The sequence below is a fragment of the Pseudopodoces humilis genome, chromosome 5 (genome assembly GCF_049639895.1).
Source record: "Pseudopodoces humilis isolate 2021_Gansu_Grassland_sample_001 chromosome 5, ASM4963989v1, whole genome shotgun sequence".
NCBI lineage: Eukaryota > Metazoa > Chordata > Aves > Passeriformes > Paridae > Pseudopodoces > Pseudopodoces humilis.
In genome coordinates this window covers 47,886,676-47,911,802 of record NC_142204.1, presented here as the reverse complement: position 1 = coordinate 47,911,802, position 25,127 = coordinate 47,886,676, and the positions used below count along the sequence as shown (strand labels likewise).

General features: G+C 36.0%; 1 protein-coding gene across 7 annotated transcripts in view; it reads right to left on the bottom strand.

Annotated features, from left to right (window-relative positions):
* Positions 1-25,127, bottom strand: part of FOXP2 (forkhead box P2) — a 400,421-nt gene that overhangs the window by 273,707 nt on the left and 101,587 nt on the right. For all 7 annotated transcript variants that reach the window (XM_088054802.1, XM_088054799.1, XM_088054803.1 and 4 more), the window contains one exon: positions 10,186-10,269. The gene's annotated coding sequence lies outside the window, so the exon portion shown is untranslated. The remainder of the gene's footprint in view (positions 1-10,185; positions 10,270-25,127) is intronic.

The following is a 25,127-nucleotide window of genomic DNA, read 5'->3' as shown; positions in this document are numbered from 1 at the left end:
AAACCAGGAAACCTCCTTGATAACTTCCTGTAAAGTTATTGTAAAATGACATTTTTTTAGATGCCAAGTAAGTTCATTTCAACAGTCTGAAGACACTAACAGTATTTGTCCACTTACACATTAATTTGGACATTTTATCTATTATTATATGGTAATAATTTGAATGTCTGACCCTAGAAATAAATACAAAATATTTAGTAAAGAAGACACCTACAGTAATTGCATGAAAAATTTTTTATTTTGTCTGTAAATTTTTAAGTTGAAAAGGCAATCAAGAGATGTATAGCAAAGATGGTTTTTACTACAGACTAACAAGTGAAAATTACTTGCCTCAATAGCTAATGCCTCTGTCAAACATGGTTTCTAGAAAAGACAGTATCTATTCACATACATCTCCAGCATAGCCCTATGGGTTACCATAAATCAAGACCTTCATTTTCAGACAGAATAAAACCCTCCATCTTCATACAAGCTATCAGCAGCCTTCACAGCCCAAATCACATCCCAAATATTAAGGAGTATCTTAGGATTTTCCTTAAATTGCTTTCCTAGAAAATGAAGAAATCTTTATTAACTTCCTTAAGGAAAACACTGAACATCTTTCTTAAAAACAAACTGGGGCAGATCTAGCCAACCGACACAACTATGGAATTGCACAAACACACAATCAAAACACCCAGTAACAGCCTGTACGTACTCAACAGTTCTGTCTTACAGAGGAGCAAACTAGCCACTCTCAAAATCCAACCTCAGTCTACTGAGGCCAGTACCCCAGTGCTGCTCCAGGTGCTTCTGCACAGCTAGAGCTAACCTGGAAAAGAGAGGTCTCTGGGGCAGAAGCTGAAAGAAAGAGAGGAATTTTACAGTGTATCTAAAGAAGTAATGCAGCAGATGAATTTGGCCACCAAAGGACAGAGTTCCACTGGAAACTTCATGAGGAAGACTGGTGCTACTATGGGACCTGAGAAGGATGTGGGAGATGACACCTTCATAGTATCAACTGCCAGTAGCTCACAGTACTTTCTTCCCAGCCTCAAGACAAAGGAAGACAAAGGTGAAGTTCGCAAAATGAAAAAGAGGTAATTAAATTACATGTTCTATTTTCTGGGATCTTTTAAGTATTGGACAGGGTATTCGAATTCCTAACACAATAACTTAAAAACACTGCCCTGTCAAATACATTCCATCTATCCAACATATAGCTTTTTCAGGCCTAATCAATCAAATACATTTAAAATACCTTTAATGAAAATTATTTCTGAAATACAAAAATAAATAATAATAATGATAATTCTTCATCAGCTCTCCATCTCTAATAATGTCCAAATATACAGTATTCAGAATTTTTTCTACAGACAGAGAAATAGTGAATACTCATTTTTCTAAAAGCTCAACATGCAAAAAATCAGAGGAAAATGTCACTTTACTGTAAGGAACTGGACTATTCCATTATACTTCAAGGATAAGTAAATAACTGCAGGACATGCACATTAGAACAACTTCCATTAGAAAAACAAATAAGCAGGTGCTCAGATAAATTTTAGGTGAATATTACACATGTGAATTAAGCACTGACCTGGGAAAAGATGTTTTGTGGAGGCTCAAGGGCTTCAATATATGCTCACTTAGCAAATAGTCGCAGCAGTTAAGGCTGCTCCTTCCCTCTCCTTCCTTTCCCTGTTTGTTACCTTCCCAACAGCAGAGCTGCCAGGTGCCACTCAAGAGCTGGCAAAATGACCACACAGAATGACCATATGAGTAACTTTGGCCAAGGAGAATGGTTTAAACTATTATGGATTTTCCATGGCATCAGCTGGGCATCCTTTCCACATTAATTTTGTTTCCTTTTTTGATAGGTTGAAGACAAACAAGAAAGAATGCAAGCACAACTTCTTCTGGAGGGGTAATAATGAATTCTGGAGAGTAAGAAAAGATAACTAGAACTGAAGTACCTGCTCATTAAGTAAGTATGTGCTTTATTTAAAAGGCTTATCAGTAATGGTGAGTAATACTTCTACAGTAAAGATGAAAAATTTACCAATGGAAATGCTTATTCTTTATAATATTACTGCTCAAAGAAGCAAATGTAAAACCATTCTGTAATAAGAGAAAACTTTAAATATTTTCTCATTCATTCAGTAATTCAGTTCAACATTTCAGCTTTATTTTTAAAAATAAAATAACTATTAATATTGTCATAAATTTAGGCCATTTAACCAGCAGAGAGAAACTGGTCTGAGGCAAAAATTCAGTACAGAAGTTTGTTTTGTAGTATTGGGGTTTTTTGTTGGTTGTTTTTGAATATTTTTTGCTTGTTTGTATGTTTTCAGGAGGAAGGAATCCTAGAAGTAAAATTCCATTTAAGAAGACGGTGAGGGATGATGATGCAAAGATTACAAAACCCTGAATTTATCTTTTTTACACAAGTAGCAACCATCAAATTTAAGAAAAAATACTTCTATCTAAAACTAAAAGCCTTTGATGGGACTGAGTGGAAATTTTGTATATGATATAGTTCTAATTCTTTATTAAGTGTTAAAAAAGATAACTGGATTTGCACTATATCATGAAAATGTATCTTAAAGTGAAGAGAAAACTAAGTAAAAATGAATGACAAATGGCCATGTGAGAAAATTTTCATCTTGAAAAGAAGAAAGCTAAATATTCAGCAACTTGATGGTAGCATGCAGATAATAAATATTAGTTTAAAATTAGCTGCAAAACATTTAAGACATGAGGTCACATGTCTTTGCCATAGCACACTATCCATCCACTCTGATTTGAAGTGTTTAGTAAATAGCTTCACCCAAATAACACTGATATTAGACAGCAAATTCAATTAAATACAGGAACTATATATCTATATGTATCTCAACAGATCTAAAACAATATTTAATTTAGTTTCTCCCTCAAGTATAAAAACATTGAGATAAAATTACAGTAAATTTCACATTAGCACTATTATCTGTAAAACTATACTTAAAGTGTACAGATTCTAGAATTAAATTTCTGCATTTTACATACTGAGGTACCGTGTCCCACACCTTATTCTTGAGAATTCACATATATTGTGCAAACTATACCAAGCAGTTTTAACTCTGCAGACTCAGGTTACATGCCTGGTAGTTTGTTTTGTTTTTTTGCAAAGCCTTCACTGGATCTGTCATAATTAAATTAATTTATATATAGGTACCCAAATCTATATGCTTATGTTTGAATGTAGGACCAGAACCAGCCCATGAACCAAAACATAACCTGTTTTGCTTCCCTAGGCTCAAGCTCAGGGAAAAACCCACAAAATGAATGTTTAATCAAAAAATAAATTGTGAACATCTGAATTTATAAAAATAAATTGATGCAGTTAAGTACAGTTTCCCCCAGAAAACCATCAGTAAAAACCTGTCTTCTAAAAGCTGTGACTGACAACAATTCCCACTAAATAGCTGTTTTACAGACTACATTCAAAATTCTGAGGCCTAGTTCCTGAGGGACAGTGATCTCTGTCCAGCTCCTAGATGACAGCGGCCACATGAAAAAAAATAAAAATAAATCATTACCTCTTTCTTTCCTAGATCCCATAATGCATTTTCCAGAGAAGAGATCACTCCCCAAGACAGTTAACAAGCACCACTTACAAACACAAAACTCATTTAAAATCAGCTTTTTAGGGAGGCTAACTCTCAAATAAATCAAATAAACATCTATTCCATTTTCATGATCCCATTTATTTTCAGGAATTACATGTGATGCTCTTTCTTCCATATGTAGTCACTTATTGCTTATTGTAGTTACTGAATTGCTTTCTTTACTGCCTACTCTCATTTATTTTTTTAATAAGGATTTAAAATAGTTCCTCACATTCAGTATAGAATGATTTCTGGATAAGGTAACTTTGAAAGCATGTCAAAAATACAAATCTTTTTTTTACTGTGTTGCTGAAGACCATAGGAAACAGTAACATGAAAACCAGTCTTTCAGAATGACTTCAGATACAGTCAAATAAGAGACCATGCTGAAGAAAACAGCACAAATGAGTTATTCTGAGCAATATGGGAAACTGCACTTGATTTTCTTAAGTTTTAGAGAAATCCTAAGTAAATGACTGTTGAGGCTTCCTTTTCTCTTGATTAATCCAGCTTTTATTCTGTCCAAATCAACCTGTGTTGGAGCACTCATGGGCCTCAGCATTTTTTCCCAAAGATTGTGCTAACAGCATAATGGCTTTACAATTTTAGTAGAAAAACCTACTAGAGAGAGAAAAGACCATGTAACACAGAAATGAGCAAGGGCTCCTCATCTAGGACCTCCTATCACAGAAAAAAACCCAAAGCAATTCTATGTATATAATTTAAAGCAACTAAATTAATTTTCTCGGTTCACTCTGAACAAGACTTTCCAAGAACTTCAGATGTAGAAAATGAAAGGGTTAAAACAGAGTTTGGTTGTTTGGTTTTTTTTCTGGCAGTGTTGTGCCTTCTTCTATTCTGTCCCAAAGAAAGACAAAGCCTTTTTATCCTACTGAACAAACAGGAAGAGTACCATAGGGTAAACACTGAAATTTTAAGTCTGGAACTGCTTTGAGAGCAGCAAGAGTTTGGCCACATACAGTCATGAGCATGGCAACAAGAGAAAAAAGATCTGGGCCCAGTGCTCTGCCTTATGAGCACAATAAAGTAATTTTCACTATACATACAGGATGGGGAAAAAGAAGAGTATCGATCACGTTTCTTAGGCTTATTCACAGTCTTACTGAAAATATGATTTTGACCAATACCATCCCTGCCACTGCATACATCAGCACAACTAACTGCGTATTCTGGCTAACATTTAACCTGGAAATCCATCCTTACTATGTTTCTCTAGTCATTTTCTCTAGTCATTCAACTCACTCCTGTGGGTCATTTTCAAACAGCTCATTTATAATTTGTTTCTTACCCGATATTCATGAAATCTCAATAGCATCCCATCCAAAAGTACAAACAGCACAATCTTTTACAATCAATTTCTTAACTTTAAAAAATGAAATGAAATTGGTACATAATATCCCTCTCCTTTTCACCTCTGAAAAGAAAGAGGAGATTTTGTTTAGAGAAAGAAAATAAAAAAATAGTATTGGATATTTAAATGACTGTGTTTTCAAGTGGTAAACTGAGGCTGCATCTGCTAACTTTGCTGGTATTTTTTTTAACTTCTTTTGTACTTATTTCCTTTACTAACTTTGGGTTTAGACATAATTTATTATACTACACTAAAATACAGGTGCATCTTGCTTTCTTGAAGAAGTGGTCCAACTAGTAAGAAGTCCACTAGTGTGACTAAAAAGACTAATACTCATTTTTATCCAGCTAAAACAATTAGAGTCACATGTCATCTATTGTGTCTTTAGTCACTTATTGTTATGTATTGTCTTATTTCTGAAAATAGCACAGACATACTACAATGCTTACCTAAAGAAATACTCTATAAAACAAAATTATTGTGAAGAACATTTGGGACTTGTTGACCATTATTCTGAGCACTTTAGCACCTCATAGTCTTTGTGTATTATATTGCTATGCTTTTAGAAATGTTAGGGCTTTTTTTTGAAACTTTATCTGTAATAGTCAAAATTATGTCACTTAATGATTATTAAAAAACTATAAAAGTAACTATTTTGCATTTCAAAGAATTATTTTCTCAAATACTAATCTCACCCTTAGTTAGCATCTATTATTTTTTTTTAATTAAATTTTAAGAGACTGGTTATCTACCACCAGTCTCTTGAAGAATCAAAAGCAATGAGAAAATAAAATCAGTATATCCATTACTTTTATATTAAAAATAATCCCTCTGTTTGAGAGAAGTAACAATTTAAACACCAATGGAAATGATATTTTCAACAATTATAATTTTGGTAAAAGCCATTAACAGTGTAACAGCAAGCCAGGAGACACCTTTTGCTGGTATATTGTGCATAAAAAGTATTCCCATCTGTTTCAATGCTCTGGCTTTTTCATGGGCTTAAACCTGTCAAATTATTCCATTTGATTTCAGAGAATTCTCATATGGCAATCTATTTTATTTACTTTATCTTCAATAAAATGGTTGAGTGAGCATTAGCAACTATGAGACACAAGTTTCAATCAGTCCTCTGGCAAAGGCGTCAATCTACATTAGACCTACAATGCTGTGAGCTGCAGCCAGAAAGCTGGAGTGAGACAGGGCAACACAGAATGAGAGCAAGACCTAATAAAGCAGCAGTGAAGAGAGAGAAAATTCCCCCCAGACACCAGCATGCACCGCTTATATAATGTGTGTGCCTAGTTCAACACACCAATAGCTCCTTAATAAAGCTGACAGCTAAAAAGGAGATTCAGACTCCAACTTCATTTTACATGACAACTACAGTAATGGTCCTCTGCTCTCAATCAGGCCACGTTTAGAAACCTGAATTCAGTTCAGTTAAAAATTAAGACTTCTCACCTCTCTTATTCATGTCACATAGGAAAAAGAATCATAAAATTATTAAGATGCACACCATTTTCTCCTCATTGTATAGAGCTGAAAAAATCCATCAAGTTTCAACTAGCTTTTACTTAAAAATTTCTGTGCTAGGAACCACAAAACAATCAGTGTATTTAAGCAATAACTCATTTTGCAAGACAGTAGTAAAGACTAATTCCAACAAATGTGGAGCATCACTCCTAGATGCCACAAAAACACCTCCCAAAGCACAAGCTTCATAATAACTGACGCAAGTTCATATTTGATATGGGCTGTAAAAAGCAGATTATTGCAACAGTGCTCTTCCCAGCAAATCAGACCATTAAGATTGTACTTATTGTTTAGGTGAATTGAAAAGCTGGCCAGTTTAAATCCATAGTTTGACGTTATGTATAATCATAGCAAAAATTTACTGCCTCATATTTCCAGGTCACAAATTCAATTCTTTCAATGTGCACTACTTTTTGACAAAAGTTGACTTCAGGTTCCTCCCAAATCACCAATTTATAGCTATTCAAAATCACCCTGGAAAGATAATTCAAAATTCTACAATAAGTAGGGTCTCTGTTCTAACACACTTCCATTAAAGTATGAAGCAGTGTTTATGTTTCAGATTCTTCATGTTAGAAACCATATTAAAGACAAAGTCCATCAAACCCCATCAAATTACTTCTTGCAAACCATCATTATGCTGTATATCCTCCTTTCAGGCACTTAGGGAAGTATTAAAACTCCTTTGCCTTCTGACCAGACATGTGAAAGGGTTCGACTTCTTTGTGGACAAAGTTAATGCCCATCCATTATGCAGCTAGTGGAAAATACCATATCTTTCACATGTTGGTCACCAGCAATGAGTCATTACATAAATCTTGAGAGAATTTCAGTTCAGATGCAAGATACCTAACCTATATGAAATACCCTTCTGTACTAATCTAACAGTATAATTATGTTTGTCCTCTACAAAATAAACATATACATTTAGACCAAATACTTAATAGCATAAAAAATGCATGCATATACATGTCAATGAGTTGTGATGTTAAAGATTTTGTTTCTTGATTCTGTTGAGCACACCTCCAAAGTGACAACACAGAAGAGCTAGATGAATTTAATAATCATTACCACCAGAATTTATTTAGTTTTTTTTTTAAGCCTACATAACTTAGAAAACATAGATGTAAATGTATCACTAACAGTCTCAAAAGTGTCTATTTAAGTTATAAGTCAGAAAATAGAACACTTTTTCTCTGTTTTCACATTTCTCTGAGATCTATCTCAATTTTTCTAAAACTTATTCCTAAGAATTTGTGTTCTACTGAGAGAACAAAAACCAAACAGATTTTTTCTCTCTGTTGATTAAAAATGTATTCATAATTTCAATCTTATTTTTATGCATATCTATCATGACATTCATGATTAAACCTCAGTTTTCAATCAGTGCAAACACTTCATATCATGCCATAAAAGAACCTATTAATTCTAAATACCATGCTGAAGAAATAGCATTCAGAATTTACTACTGTTTCCTCACTGACTGCAAAAACACTCCTTTTCCACTTTCACATACTGCAAGAAATAGAGACCAATGCTTAAAAAGCCAAAAAGATTTTGGTTTCCTCTACAGTAAGTATTTTTATAGATTATATTCAACTTAAAGTTTGGAAGAACATAATGGAGGAATCAGAACAGCAGTTGTTTTCTTTCATATGCTTCTAGTTTCAGACATACTGGAACTCAATAAAATTATACTGCCAAAACATTATAGATGCCCAAGTCAGTAATACTGCATTTTGGACACTATTTGTCAGAACACAGTAAACTTCCAGAAAAAATACCCTTTAAAAACTAAAACACTCTTGCTGACTCAACAGATTTCAATTACTACAGTTTCTATCAAATTCCAGTTTCCATCAGTTTTCCAAAATACTGACACTGTCAAAAAAACTAACATTTAACTACATACAAGTTACACCATTCAGACATGCACAAATATGTGACAGAAATCCAACCATATTTCCACTGCTACATAGAGAGCAAAGAATCTGGTATTTCTTACTGTTTTTTCTACTCAAGAATGAAAGAAAAAACACTGCTTTGCAAATAAATATATTACTACATACTAACATATATAAAGTTTGGCACATGATACCAGTAATATCTACAATTTCCCTGTATAGTGCTGCGTATCCTCTGACTTACAACACTGCTATATCTAACCTTTCTTCTTTTCCTGGCTTCACCATATTCATATTGTAGCCTTCCAGCCAGTGCCTTAACTCCTTGGAAAAAGGTGAAGTTAAATCAGAATAAAGGAATTTTCCTTTCTTATTACCCAGTGAAGACAGTCACAGTGAAGCTCATACCAGAGCAGTTTTCTTTTACACTACTTTGAACTTGGTTAAAAAGGGCTGAAATCCTCACAGAGGGTAAAACTTCAAAAAACTTGTTATAAAGTTTTAAAACTTATAAAACTTGTTATAGTTTTGTTATAAAACTTGTTATAGCTTCAGAACTAATTACTGTCATCATCATTAACTCCTGTGAAACAGCTTCTTTTTCCTTCCTTCCAGAGGCATCAATACATATGGAGTATATAGGTATATCAGAGTATTTCATAATACCTCAGCAGTTACTACAAATGGTATATTATTTGTATTTACATATTTGTTTCTAATTCCTGGTCTACATACATGGTTTCTACTTTCTGTGTACATGTCATAGTGTACATAGAAGCAATTTGGCCTGTTTCTTATTATGCTAGGTTTGTTGTACCCTGTTTAAATCTGTATCTTAAAATTTTAGTATCAGGTCAAATTGACCATATTTTGCAATTTATATGTTAAAATATTGCCTAAAAATTTTGAATTTGTAAAGTTGTGTGAATATTCTCAAAAAAAATGTAGAATATGAACAACTGCAACACTTGACATACAGATTTTTTGTTGCAATAGCAATTATGAATAATCCAAAATAAATGTGACTGCCTTTGTAAGCTCTCATCTTACACTAGTTCCTTCAAGATCTCCTTTTCCAGATCTGTCTAAGTTAAAAAGACCTGACAGCCACTTGCACATGATTGACTGAAGATAGCTGGAGCAAATCAAAGTATTCATGCCATGACAAAGTGTTCATGCCAAGGCCCCAGTGGCACTGCACCCACTGACTGCCCCGTGTCCCAGGCAGGTTCAGCCCGTTAACACACAAAGCAGTCAAAACAAGGTCTGAACTCATGGTCCTTGGCATCACGGAATTCCTGGTTACCAGAGGAATAAAGATCATCCCAGTTTCAAAAAAACTAGGAATATCCAAACTCAAGGATTCTTCGCTATTTATTACAGGGTATTTAGCTTTTAAAAAAGTTATTTATTAAATTATCTTAATTATCATACTCCTAATACAGCTAATGTAATGAAACTGTACAGTGTATGTTAACTCCAGAGTTCCAAAGACCTTGGTGACAGAACTGTGGTTTCACAGATTTTCATGGCAAAAGCTGAAAAAGCATGTAGAGAAATCCTAAATGAATCAGATATTCTCTGCTACCTAGCCATAACACAAGCAGTCATACATCTCAGTGAATCAGGGAAAGCAGAGACCAGCTATTTGAATTTGGATTGATAAGCATCAACAGCAATTCTGGAACAAAAGAAAGTGGGGGAAAAAAAAATCCTCTTTGATTTGTGATGATTGACCTGTACTCACCTGCTTCTTCTAAGCCTCAAAAAGACCTTTTAACTTCAACCTTGAACTGAAGTGATGTCCAAGATCAATTCTAGTACCACCATCCTGACAAAACAGAGAGAAATGTTTACAGCTATTTAGAATCATTTAACAAAACCAACATAGAATCTGGCCTTATCACCCCCTCTAATTTGTTCTCTTAACAAGTAGTAAGCTTAAATGTAGTCCACAAAGAAATATAATTGTTCACCAAGTTTCATCCTTGCAGTAGAGTGACAGCTAAGGCATCACTCAAATTCTAGTCTTGTATTTTTATTCTATTTTTATTATTATGGTACTCAAGGGCAAACAAAAGGAAGGCTTCCCTGAAGTAGTTTGTTTCAGAGAACTGCACACAGTATCACTACTCGTAAGTTCACAGGGTCATCTGACGGAGGGTACAAAAGCTGGGAAACAGCATGCCAATACAATTTAAATCTATATGTATGTTAGAAAGAACAAAAGGACAAGCAAAAAGAAAAAAAAAGACAAAAAAAAAACCAGCTTTGAAGCTGAGACTGGAAGACTGCAATGAAGACAGAAGGTTGGACAAGGCAGAAGAAATAAAGAACATGGAGGTCTGCAGCATATTTAGATTACATCTGTGCCTGAGCACATTTCTCTTTCCTGAAATCAACTGGCAGAGATAATCCTCCGTCTATGTAGGATGTAGGATAATCCTACATCTATGTGGCACAGTCACATATGCTCCAAAAAAGAGGGGTTGCATAAAAATTGTCTAATGGAGGTGGTCAAATAAATGTCTGGGAATTTTCTGGAACAATATTAGTTTGCAAAGACATTAACTGTGGCAGAGACATGGAAATATTTCCAGGCATTTTTTAATTTACTAATATAGACACAGACTTAATGCCTGAAACTCTGCTATCTCTGAAGTAGATCCTACCAGCCTCTCAATGGTGCCTCTTGGCAATTCTCTCTTGCTGACAAGGTCAGAGAGAAGCAGGCTGAAGAGGAAAATGAATGTAGAATTTTATAAAGAAAAGACTGCTTTCCCACAGTTTAAGAAAAAAATCTGTGTTCCAACTGGCATTATTAATACACACTTTGTTACAAGATGTTTGGACATTTAAAAGAGCTGCAGTTCTAACTTCTTCCTTTGTTTGTAGAGTGTAACAAAACCTGCTGGGAAGGTCGAAGTTCCTAGAAAACTGAAAGCTACCTGGCAGCCTCTGTAGTAGAGCAAGTGAAGAAGGGAGAGCAAAGAATGACAGGCTGGAGGAATAAACACTACATGAAACCCCTGCACAGTAGGACAGCACTGGGAAATGAGAAGGGTATCTTATGAGCTTAATACAAAGCAAAAAAGAGAAGAAAATGTTAAAAACCGGTAAGGATCCTAAGGCAAATATGAGGAGGTGAAGGTGGGTGGCAATTCTTAAAAGTTTTTGGAAAGTAAAATATGTGTCAATGAAACTTTGCTTGATGGTCATGTGGTCACCCTGGATCCACAATGTAAATGCCCAACCAACTGAGCAAAAAGCATTCATCTCACTGACCTATTTCCCATTAAAAGGTTTTGCCTCTAAATAGCTATGCCTCTAATTCTCTGAAGTTTCTTGTGCACCTGAATTCTAGACAGAAATACACATTCCAGTTATTTCTTCAACACTTCATTTTGTTGACAGATAATATGTAAGCCTCAAATGTGAATATTCTGTATTTCTCTTTTTTCCTATACTCTGTTACACCAAAATATTTTCATATCATCAGTTTTCTTAGCTTTGAGTATATTAAACATCACATATTGCTTCACCTCAGAAATAAAGCCACGACAACCACAGTTATTATATATGAAATCTTATATCAAAATATGACCCATGTTCTTGAGATATAGCCATTTCAGGAAAAAAAAAAATCATTGTAGTATTTTTTTGCTAATTAGTCCTAATATGGAAACAACCACAATCATTAATCTCAATTATTATAATTTTATCTTTGGTCTATTTCTGGATTTTTCATTTTTCTTCAGAAATCAATAAGAAATACTAAAATTGGTGAGGATGGCACTAAGTAGGTGTGACAGATACGTCACAGACAGGTCTTACCTACCAATTCTCCTTTTAACAGTGCAAATTTTCATCTTTAGAATCTTATCTATTCTGTTTCATTTATGCTACATTTCAGCGTGGCTTACCTGACAAAGGCAGCTGACTCCTAAAAAATAATATTATTCTGCTATAAATATTGATTTGTTTTGATTTTTGTTAGCATCCTAAAACCAGGATCTGAATGGCTCCAGTTATTCCAGTTTAACACCAACATTTCTCTACCTTCCACCTAAGCTAGCAGATTACATCCCCTGGGCCCCAGCAGGTAGAGCTTTTATAGTTTACCCATCCCCTACTGATAGCGCTTGAAGAGATATGTTTGCATTCTTCAATATCTAATAACTCCATCTGAATTCCATCTGAACCTTAAAAATTTAAAAATTTACAGACCCTGCTAACCAAAGCTTCAAAAGCACCCTTACAGAATGTTAATTGTCCTAGTTGTGTCAGAAATCCCTAGAATATTAAATTCAAAATGAAAGTCAAATTCACTGACTGGATGAAGACTTAGAAACTTGACTTAAATAAATGCAATGCTCATGTGCTGCAAGCTATTCTTTTACTCATTCATTTACTTGCTGCAATCACCTCTTTGCTTATTCCACATTTAGGTCACAAATCATTAGGATAAGTTTACCTGTTATACATCTGTACACTGCCTCTAAGACAATACTTTGATTTGAGACTATGTGCTTTTATTCTTTATCCTGTCTTATTGGTGGTCTTTGGTATTTTTTAAAGTGTAAATAACCCCACCAAAGTGTACTACAGCACTTAAGCAGTTCTCATATTGGATAGATCAAGTTGCCACGATGTGTCACTGTTTCTGGCAAGACCTTGTTCAGATTTCTTCTACAGTAGAAATGGTTCAAACTGCATTACTGCTTGAAGAGGGTATTTGTATAAAATATTCTAATGAAGCACTTCTCAGCAAAACATGCAAGAAAATTTTAGAACCTGCTTGAGGGCTATCTATATAGTTATTAGTAGGTACGCTTGTTTGGAATCACATAGATTGAGCCAAAGACACCACTGGTTTCACTAAAGCAAAAATGACTTGCTAAAGAGACTGTCCAGTATTTTAAAGACATAAACATTCACTGGTATCTGTATCTTCCAACTCTATCATACAGGACTCACACAATTTAAAAGAACCCTCTTAATTCATAATAGGACATCTGAGCAAGTCTTAAAATGCAGTATGTCAATGGGATGTCCTGAATTTTATTTGAAAATACATCACTTACATACAATCTATAACGCATATCTTCTTAAAGGATGAAAAAGTGTAAATTTATCTAACAGTCAGACTATGTATTTTTAATTATACTTAAACCACTTCAACACACTTACACTACAAAAAAATATGTTATTTGAAGAATATTATATAAATTGCAGAACTGTGAATAGTAAAGAAACACGCCCTTTCTTCCTGATTCCAGGAATTCACATTTTTGTGATTGAAAGATACTCAGAAGCTCATAACCAGACAAGCACTACTGAGTGCCATTATAATTAACAAGAACATGCAAAATGAATTAGTATTTATGTTTATAATCTGTCCAAAGTTAAACGAACCAATGAAAAGACCACCATACTACCATGATCCCATCAGCTAATTTTTACATATAATTTTACACTAATACTTAAACAAATGAAGGCTGGATTACATTATCAGTGGGTCCAAAGAGAAGTTCTGTGGTGGTGGGAGAAACATGTATTTTTTCATGTGCCACAGAGAAAATAATGAATTCCTGTATGATTCTTGAGCTTTCAAGCTTCCCCAACTAAGTATTTTCCAAATTTTTCAATGCTATGTACTTATAAAGGTTCACATTATATTCTAGGCTGAAAAAATTATTCTTGAATTATTACAGCATGGAATTTCCTATATAAAACACCCATACACCATTAATCCATAAAACATGTAACTGTGTAAGGAAGTAAGCCAAGGCTAATAATAAAATTTACCCAAAAAATCATTAAAAATTTAATATTAAATGCCCTGGAAATTGCCCAGTAACAGAAAAATGTCCACATGGACTAAATGCATCATCTACTTCCATTATGTTCCATCCACTGTGCAACTGATGCACAGGTTACATATAACTCCTCTTGGGGAAGAGGGGCTGGGGGGAAATGCTGTTCCATTTAGGTCTTACCTGTCGTAAAGATTAACAGGACACCGACTACCTGTACCTATCAAAGCACACTGGAGAAAATGGAGACAGTACGAATGAATGGGAAGCCTGGAGTGATGGAAAAATCATCCCTCAGTCTTTTCTACCAAAACATCCATGCAACGTTGTCTGAATAGTTGGATACAGAGACTAAACCATCCCTGAGGCAGGTCTAACGTGCTTGACTTGCCCCGACATGATAGATAACCTGTGCTGACATTAATCTTACAAGTATGCACGATACCAATATCATATTTATAGAGATTTCTATCCAGTGTGCACAGATACCATACCTTGCTTTATCCTCAGGCATGTCTGTCTTCTGAAAACATATAATTTATTCTAAGACAACTCAGAGAAAAACCACTTTCTGCTTGTTGAATTTTCTTATTATAATAAACTGCAACAGTCTACACTAATTGGGGGAGAAGAATATAAACAAAAAAATGAAAGCAATTAGCTATTCCTAAATAGTTTGTTCTACAATACCACTAACACAAAGGCACTGCAGTTTTGTGAATTACTTCCAGAATTATGATGTGTTTCTCCCTTTTTCTCCTGTGATGTGATTAGAAGGGATTTAGAAATATTTATCAGATGAGAATGTAAAACAATTTTAGAAAGTAGTATCTCATAAGTGCACATATATGGTGATCATCCTGAGCTGTCTAACATATCTAGATTGTTCCTGTAAGGAGACATATGTATAGATTTATAACCTAGTAACACATAGAGTCAAAATGCACCTGACCCTTCTGCCATGATGCAGACTCTCCCACTCACAGAGTGCCTGTCGAGTAACAACTGGCATAAGGCATCTGAATTTAGACTGAATCACTCAGGACATTACACAGATGCCTCTCCAAAACTTTCATAAAATGTAATTCCACAACCTGGTTTCCCTAGACATCTGTTTCTTTTGTGTGATTATCCTCCTACTGAAAAACTTTTCCCTTATATTGAATCAAAACCTTCACATGAGACCCATGCATTCCAACTGTTCCTTCACATAAAGGGCAACCCTCACACCCTTTTTCTGCCTGAGTCTTTTACAGAGCCTGCATCCATCCATCACTAAATCCCAACTTTCTAGCTGTTCTGCCACATGGCAATTTATTCCAATGATACCATCATTCTGGATCTGCATGTTGAACTCGACTTCCTCCTGCTTCTTTCCCAGCAACAAGGATCTCATCTAAATAAATATATTGAAAACAAAGGGAACAACAAAACACAGACAATTAAAGAGACACACAACTTTCAGGGAGAAAAAGAAACACCAAACTGTGTGAAGTCCACACCTACAAACAACACAGAACAGAAAACCTATGACACACACTCCTTGAGCTACTAAAGGCCAAAAGAAAACAGACCAAAAAAATTATGATAAATAAGCCAAACTAACTGTGAAAAAAAAAATAAAAAAACAACAACAACAACAAAAATACAAAACAAGCAAACAAAAAGAGACTCCAAAGTAATCATCTGCACATGGCAAAAATGTCACCATAGAAATAAAGACAGGAAATTGCCCCACCAACTGCTGTCATCTCCATTAAATGACTGTTTGCAGCATCTCAAAGTATGTGTTTTCTACTTCAGCTGAACAGCAGGTAACTCCTTCATCAGCATAGAGCTTCCTTGGGGCTTCCTAACACATCCTCAGTTTGGACACCTCAAGAACTTCTCACATTGCTTAGGAGGTTGGTTCAATACTGATATGACCACCAGTTAGTTACAGGTAATTGTCACAAACTACATGTCCGTAAGGTGACTGGTTCCTTGCAGAGCTTCCTGTCCTAAACCCAAAATTTGACATGATTTCATTAATTGTGTCTTTTGCAAAGAAGAGCAGAAATACAACAGAATTGTGTCTTTGATTTCTTCTCAGAAATTCTGCCTGGTGAGCAGAATTATAGGTCTCTCCAGAGGATGCTGATCACACATCTCCATCATCGCCTCTTGATTTCTTACTCAGAGCTACATCAGTCTGCAGAGGGAAAATTCTTACACATAGGCCAGTCCTCCCTCCAGGCACAGCAGGTCTTCAGCTATGCTGTATTTTGATATGGACCACTTCAGATTACTGGGCAAGCTCACGGATTCCTTTTAGTTTTTTCCCATTGGTTAGAGAATGACTGCTCGTGGTTCCCAGATCCATCTGGCAGTTAACAATCCATTCATGTTAAACAGCCTAGAGACTCCCTGTCACCAATGGCCAACGTGGATGACATCAAGAAAGACATAGGGTATCAAAATGCTCTGGACCATCCCCTAGATACATCTATGAAACAGAACACCTTCATAACACTGAAAAATGTCCCTGTAAGTACAGCAGATAAATATTAGAGCTGTTGGATATTTCTGCCTGTCTTGTACAAGCGCATGACATTATCAGGGTATGACTCAAATAAATTTCTAGCCACAGTCAATAACTGCTTTGATGTAGATTGGAATCTATGCCCTTGAAGGGGCAACAAAAGCCAAAAAAAAACTCTACCACCATTTCAAAGAGGGTCACTGAATAAAAATGAGTAAGCTTGTTACAAGGAAGAAAAAAGAATCATCTACAAAAGTCACATTTTTACAGGTGGCACACCTTTTGCAAGCTCAGAAGAAATGCATACAACTCATCAAAAAAGACAGAAAATCCAGAGAAGAGAGCTGTCACGACCAAATGGGATGAAGGAGGCTATTAGAAAGTTAAACGCATCCTTGTAAAAGCTTCAAGTTGTGCCCAAGTAAGGAAAACAGAAAGGATTGTAATCTTTGGGAGGCTTAAATATAAAACACAGTCCAGGGTCAGAGGCCTGCAGGGACCAGCAGCTCCCTATGGGCTGGAAACCAGAGGTTGTGGAGGTCCATGGTCAGAGCAGGACCTTGCTGGCCTTGGCCAGGGAGAAGAGCAGCCCCAGGCCACGGCACATCTCCACCTCAGCAGAGACAGGCCACGGCTGAGGCCAGAATGAGCTTCAGGAGGAGCCTCCCACAGACAGCTTCTGCTAAGGCTGGCAGAAAGCAGGGGCCACTAATAAAATGGGGCTTTACCCACACCAGAGGAGACTGGAGAAGTTACTAGGCCAGACATCCTCCTCAGAGAAATACATGAGAGGTTCTGTCTTAAACTGAAGTACCATTAGAGAACATGAGAAAAAAATACAAACTGAGCTCTAACAGATTATGAGACTGGAATGTATCTCATCAAAAACTCAAGTATGAACTTGAGTATGAAACACCTGAACTTACAATAGAAAAATCCCTGCTTCAAAGTGTCTCAAAATCAAAGGAAGGTGGCAAATACAAAACCAATCCTAAAAAATCTAGGGATGGTGCAGAAAGCTACAGATCAGTACACATGAAGAACACACTAGGCAGCTTCCTACAGGCTACAATAAAGTTTTTGTGTATGTCAATATAAATGGCATGTTGTTTAGGAGTCAACATACCAGTATGAAAATGGAAGACACACTTTGGATTATCTCAGTTTTTTTGAGAAGTTGCTGAGTACACAGACAATTGACATGCACTTACAAGTCACGGATTTCCAAAAATCATTTTACAAGCTCTCTTACCCAAATAAAAGGGAGTCTCTGTAATGCTAAAAATTTAGAAATTTAAAAGAGAGAATATTAGGAATAAGAATAAATGACAGTTTGCAGTATTTCCCAGAAGGATATCATAGACTCATTATTTATCATAGAATCATTATTAAGGTTAGAAAAGATCTCCAAGATCGCCAAGTCCAACTTTTGTCCAAGCACTACTGTGCCAACTAAACCACCGTGCCAACAAAACCATAGCACTGAGTGCTATGTCCAGTCATTTCCTGGCCACCTCCAGGGATGGTGACTCCATCACTTCCCTAGACAGCTCATTAAAAATCTTGGACATCTTTTCCATGAAAATATTCCTCCTGAAACTCCCCTGGTGCAGCTTGAGGCAATTTCCTCTCATTCTGTCACTGGCTGCCTGGGAAAAGAGGCTGACCCCACCTGGCCACAGCCTCCTTCCCAGCAGCTGTCAGGATGGTCAGGCATTGGAGTAAGTCGCACAGGGAGGTGCTTGACTCATTGTACCTGGAGAGACATTTGGGTCTGGCACTGGGGGATGTGGTTTAGCAGTTAAGGGGTTACAGTGGTAGTGCTGGATGGTAGTTGGACTGGACAATCTTAAAGATCTCTTCCAAACATTATCATGTTTCTATCTATCATATCTATCATGTGATCCTATGAAATTTGAGTTCAGTTTTTGAAAATACAATGTATGCAGAATCCAAATGTTGCCTGCAACTTTTGGAAACTGCCTCCCATACCTGCAGAACTTGAATACAACTCTTCGTACTCAGTACGATTCTGTAAGTTAACCCACTCTAAATATTTTTTAACTACCTTTTGTAGTTAAAGAAGAAAAACACCTTACCCTAGTGATTTAAACAAAATGGTAAAATCCAAAGAAAGAGGGATCAAATATTTCATTTTCCTAAGATAATAAAGTGTGTTTGTTCATAAAGAAGCAAAGCTGAAGTGGGACTTTTTACAAGAGTATAAAGTGATAGGTCAAGAGGTAATGGCTTGAAACTGAAACAAGGTAGATTTACACTACATATATGGAAGAAATTAACTGCAAGAGGGGTGAGATACTGGATCAGGTTGCCCGGAGACTTTGTGGCTGTCCTGTCCCAGGAAATATTTAAAGCCAGGTTTGAAGGTGCTTTAAGCAACTTGGTCTAGTGATAGGTGTCCCTGTCTATGGCAGGAGGCTGGAACTAGAGGATCTTCAAGGTCCCTTCCAACCCAAACCATTCTAAAAGTCTATGAAGGATCTATGAATGAGTTCAATCCCTTCAACAGATTGAAAAAATCCACCCGTCTTCTAACAAATTAATGGTTCAGGTTAATTTAGACATTTATACTAGTTCTCATTTCTGCATTAGCTTTCATAACAAATGACAAAATTCTTGTAACAACCTCCTGCACTGTATGATGTACAGATTGCTCATGAAACATAAAACATCAATCTGACACATACAAATCAAAACATAATGGGAATGTAGATAGCTTTTATATTTTAAAAGCAGTAAATTATCTTGGATATTTATTACTTTTATGCTTATCTTGTGACTTTTTTCAACCCATCAATTTCACATTAATAAAATGACCCTCTTACAAACAGCTTCAGGCGTACAAACTCAATATAAAATAAATACAGTAAAATATTGATAAGCTGAACTATGTAGTTTTGCTTTCCAAAATATTAACATATATATTCTTTTAAAGAGGGATGACTGAAATGCATAGGGTAAGAGAGTCCTAGCAGAATTTTACTTCAAAAAGATACCATGTGATTTTTTTTTGCCAGGAATGTCAATTGCTTTGGCTAATGCACAGCCAACGAATTTTAATTTACGACAATTGTCTTTATAGTATCCTATGGAAATTTCTGTCAGACATGGCTGCTCCCAGCCTCTCCAAGCCACCCACTGCAGAGTGGTGCCTCAGATAGAAGAGGTTTAGGAAAGTGCAAAACCACCACACAGGCAGAGGATTGGTACGGGGAAAGTGTGAGAAACAGCTTGAGAATACCAGTGAAGGTCAGTGAGCAGGAAGATGACCTGGTGCTGCCTGAAGAAAGTGATGCTTTCATTATTTCTGACTACCAAAATATATTTTAATTGGAAATAAATTGGATCAGTTTTTCCCAGGTCAGACCTGTTTAGCCTGTAACAGTAAGCGATTTCCTATGTCTTAATTATAACCCCTGAACTTCTGCTATTTTCTATTTTCCTATTTTCTCCCTCCTGTCCTGTTGAGGAGGGAAGCAAGAAAGCAGCTGGCCATAGCCAGCCCCCAACACTGACCTACTGACCCCACAGAATCTCAGCACTGGACATTTTGCTAATACTTTGAAGGATGTTCATGTACTACAACATTGTGAAAACTTACTGCATTTATTCTGAAAACTGATAGCCCTAAAACTGTGAAATTAAGAAAGCAGCAATTTAATGTAAAATTTTCCAATGAGATATATATGATATATATATATATATGAGATAGATCATGCCTCAAAAGTCTTTTCTACATTGCTGAAACGTACATAACAGCAGCCCAAGAAAAAGGTTTTTAAAACTTCTAAATCAAACAGGTCAGAAATTACATGCTCATGGCTTGTTTCTGTAAGGAACACAAATGTTGCCACAATGACTAAAACTTTTCTCCAAAAAAGACTATATTACACAGAATTTATCTTAATCCCATTGCAACAAACAGCAATTGATACATGCAGTTTCCATTTAACAAAGGAAACAGACATTTCTTGTTTCACAAGCAAATTTAACAAATAAAATGGGAAATATATCTGTTCAAACTGAAAGGAAAACGTGATAAATGGTAACAGAAGTCAAGTGCCAAAAGCAAGAGGACAGTAGGAGCAAGCTGTGAAATCCAGGATATGTGCTGGTGGAAGGGGAAAAGAAGAAAAGTAAAAGAACTGGCAGACAAGTGTGTCACTTCTGGGTGTTGTGGGTTGTAAATTTTAACTACATTGGAAGAGCCCTGGCTGCACATGTGACACGTAAACACAAGGAAAAACGTATAATTCCAGTAAATTAAAAAGATCAAGTAAGCTGATATTTAATGGCCTCAGATGATCTGTCACACCACAGCAGATGCACTTCAGATGTTACCCAGCAGTAGCTTTTCCACCTGCCCCCCTTTTCCTGAGTCCTGTGCATAGATTAACAGGATAAACACAAGCAGCTGAAGAGTTAAGTAGTGAAAGCAGGAGAGGAAAAACTAACGAAAGACAGATGAAGAAGATGACAAAAAAATCAATGGGAATAATGAAAGAATAAAACAGTGGAATTGTTAAAATGTGTGTGAAAACAAGCACCAATATGTTGGTGTCAAACGTAAAATAAAAGATATAAAAATCATGGATTACTGATGTCAAGAAGCATTTATTTAAAAATGATCCTGCTGCCCGGAACTGTATATCAAAAAAGACCCTTTTGAAAACTGCCTGCCAGCAGTCTTAGAAAGGCCTTGTCTTGTGTATTGCCTGTGGGAAATTTAAACTGTCCTTGATTTAAAGCAACTGAAACTTTTCTGTGAAATACAAAAAATAAATTTAATTTCATGTGATGTTACCATTAAACACTGTACTGTAAGAGGTCCTTTCATAAATGTGACTACATGGAAAAAAAATTCAGGGTAGCTCAGGACTGATGTAACTAGGCTACTCTTCAAGAGCAAAATTCCCATTGATTTCAGCAGAACAGATTTAAAACCAGAACTGAGCACTTTTGAAATTCCCTTATTTATGGATTCCACAGCTGGAATTCATTCAATGCTCTCATATCTATGACTCCATCTTAACTGCACATTTTTTGGTAGATATGTTATAAGGAGAAATAAGTATAAAACTGGGATTCTTTCACCTTCCCTGACTCAGCGTTCTGTGGACTCTACTGATTGTAATAAAACTCTTTGCCTGAGACAAACAAACAATATCTGGCCCCTCGTTTATTCAAAGTACTTTGTAGGAATCTTACACTGCAAAAAGCAAAAAAAATATCTCTCCCTTGGTAACTTCTCAAACATGTCAGACCCTACTGAGCTGCCCACAGAGTGTCCAAGGTAATCCCATCTGGTCTCCAGCTGTCCCTTCAAAAGGGTGCAGGTCTCCTGTGTCATATCTGACAGATGACCTCTCAGGTTATCTCAGATTCGCAGGACACATAATAAAGCCCACCCTGTCAAGTATAAAGCTACTGGGCTACCATCAGCAGGTTTTACATTAGTTTTGCCTGGCTTCAGTAGTGGGCAATTATAGCAACATGTAAATCTGTTCATGTAAATCCTTTATTTGGAAGCTTTCCTAATGCTTAGGCAAAGAATTTCTTACTTACCCTTTCTCTTTTTGCATCTCATCCACTTACTTTAAGCATGAATTTATAAACCACTTTCCTGCTGCCAAACTCTCCATGTGATTTATTAAAACTTTAGCCCAAAAACTTAATAGAAAATACATGCTACTACTAATTAATACTAATTGAAAAGCAAACACACAAATTTTTCTGATAATTCCAACTTTATTTTTTCATGGGCCAGACAGGTATTGAAACAGAGTTCACTGACACACAGCAAAATATATATATATATATATATATATATTTGCAAGATATTTTCACCTCTTTCATTGCTGAAGTCAACAAACTCTGACCAAATTCCAATGCCTAATTCTTCTTCTTCTCTTTCTGAATGTTACATTTGTCAGAATGTAACATTGAGGGATTTTGGTTGGTATTAAGTGTTAATTCCAAGACAAGTTTAAGTTTAGTTTTCTACACCTCTATGTTATATGTGAAGAAAATAAAGCAACAGATGACTTGAATTGTTTGACTAATTTTGGTGGAAGAGAAAGTACAGTACTGCTGTTTCATTTAACAGCTAAGTCATCAATTCCAAAATTTCCACAGATGTTAGGTATAAGCAATTTTTTAACACCCTTCCTTAAAAAAGATTCATCCAAGTGGAATATATATATTTTTTTTTTTTTCATATTTCTCCACCTTAATTTATCATCACTGCTTAGATGGAATGTATATACCCACCAGCTGCGAGTTGCATAAAAACCTTGGATGGCAAATATGGCTAATGGGCTAGTCACTGCCATTTACAGATCAGAAACTTTAGCATATTATCACATTTACTGAATTCCAAAGTATGTTTATACACCCAAATTGTTTAGGGTTTTTACAAATTTTACGAACACACAAGTCAGAAATCTTTGCACAGAGGAATTTCTGAGATAAGTTTTGCTCTTATGATTCATAACGTTTTTCCATTTCTAACTGCCACTGCAATTCTGCAATTAGAAAAGCAATCAAATAATATACTGACAAAAATCTGCAGCTGCCATCATGCTGTTCATGACAGAAATATTTTGTTGTTCACTGAAATACCCGTCATCAACAGATGTGTTATGGAACCATGTCTAGTCTCTCTGAACAGGAGGCAACTGAAAGATATATGGAGATGATATAACAAACCAACCTACTGTGACTTAGAAGAAATACTACAGTTGCTGTAAAACAAAGAGAAGCAACTAATCTAGTGTAATTAGAATTTTTGAAGACATGTTTTCTACCAAAGTAAATCTACAAGTGCCTTCTGGGCAGTGCATAACCATAAACAGGAACTCAGGATGAGTCTTCAATGAAACCTTTGCTTCCATGACATGTAGATGGGATTGGGGGAGCAGCAGAGATTCACCCCTATCAGAGAGGGCAGGATAGGGCCCCTCTCAGCAGCATCAGATATCTGCAATCTTCTCACAAAAATGAAACAGCTAACTATAAAAATTATCAACATGGCTAACAAAATATGACAACACCAGCACACCAGATGCATGAAGTAATTCAAATTTGATGGTATGATCAAATTCCTAATGAAAGCAAAACTTTTCTTCTTTTTTTAAAATACATTTATAAACTTCAATAACAGAACAGAGAAAGATCAACTAACCATTTGAAACACGGTGAGTCAAGTGGCTGCTGCCTCCCATCAGGCACAGATCACCTGGCTTCACCTTAAGAACACAGCCCAACTGCAACATTTGCTGTAACACCAACATCTTTTGCTGTTTTACACAAAGACATTTATTTTGTGGACACCTGTAGCACTCTCAATATTCTTACGACAACTTTTCCCCACTGTAGACCAAAGAGCAGCAGTAAGAGCTATGGTTCTATGACAGGTAAATATGTGTAAGGACCCAGGACTAGTATTGTCATTATGGGATTAGCAACACAAGACTACAAACACTTCACCCACCTCTTCCTAGAACTGTATCACTAGAACTGCTGGGTAGGTAGGATGACAGCAAATTTCCCATTCTACCTATGGTATGAAGAAGGAATGAGAAAAGAACAATGAATACTAACCTCTTTTAAGATACAAGATGTATCTTAACAGTTGTAGCAGTAGTTGTCCTGCTGCCTTGAGAAGTGAAAGGGTTGTGCAGAGAATGATCCCTCCCAAAAAGAAAGGCAACACCCTGGACATTGTCCTCAGCTTCCTCTTTCTGGCTCTGAGAACTGTGTCCTTACAAAGAACACTTTCTCAGAGATAAGCACCAGAAAGCTGAACATTGATACAGTCTCTAGTTCTGATGTATTTGCAGCTATCTTTGAGCCCAATTAACTCTTTTGGCAAAGTAAAGATCTTGCTTTGCTTTGCTTCTTGCTGGAGAATATCAGTATGGTATTCCTTGTGATGCCCTGAGGTGTGCACTAAAGTGAATCACAGATTCTATACATTGCTCAAGCTCCAAAGAACAAATTTCTCATCAACTACCATGACCCTGAGTTTAGAATCACTCCAAGTGTGTTTTTGAAGCCTTTTAATGAGGAAAATCAAACTACCAGGAATGGCAAGGGAAGTATGAAAAGAGGACCGCTGCAGATACATTTTGGGTCATTACATTGTATCAGAGAAGATAACTTTAGTAAGGCCTATCTGAGAGAGTTCCCATTTAAAACTAAAGACACACTTTTCCTATATGCTATACACACAGCAGAAACACCATTTCCCAGAGAGAGAGGCTAAAGGAAAGAAAAACAGAAGAAAGACAGAAGCAATGATAAAACATGGTATCAGCCAGCAATCAGAAT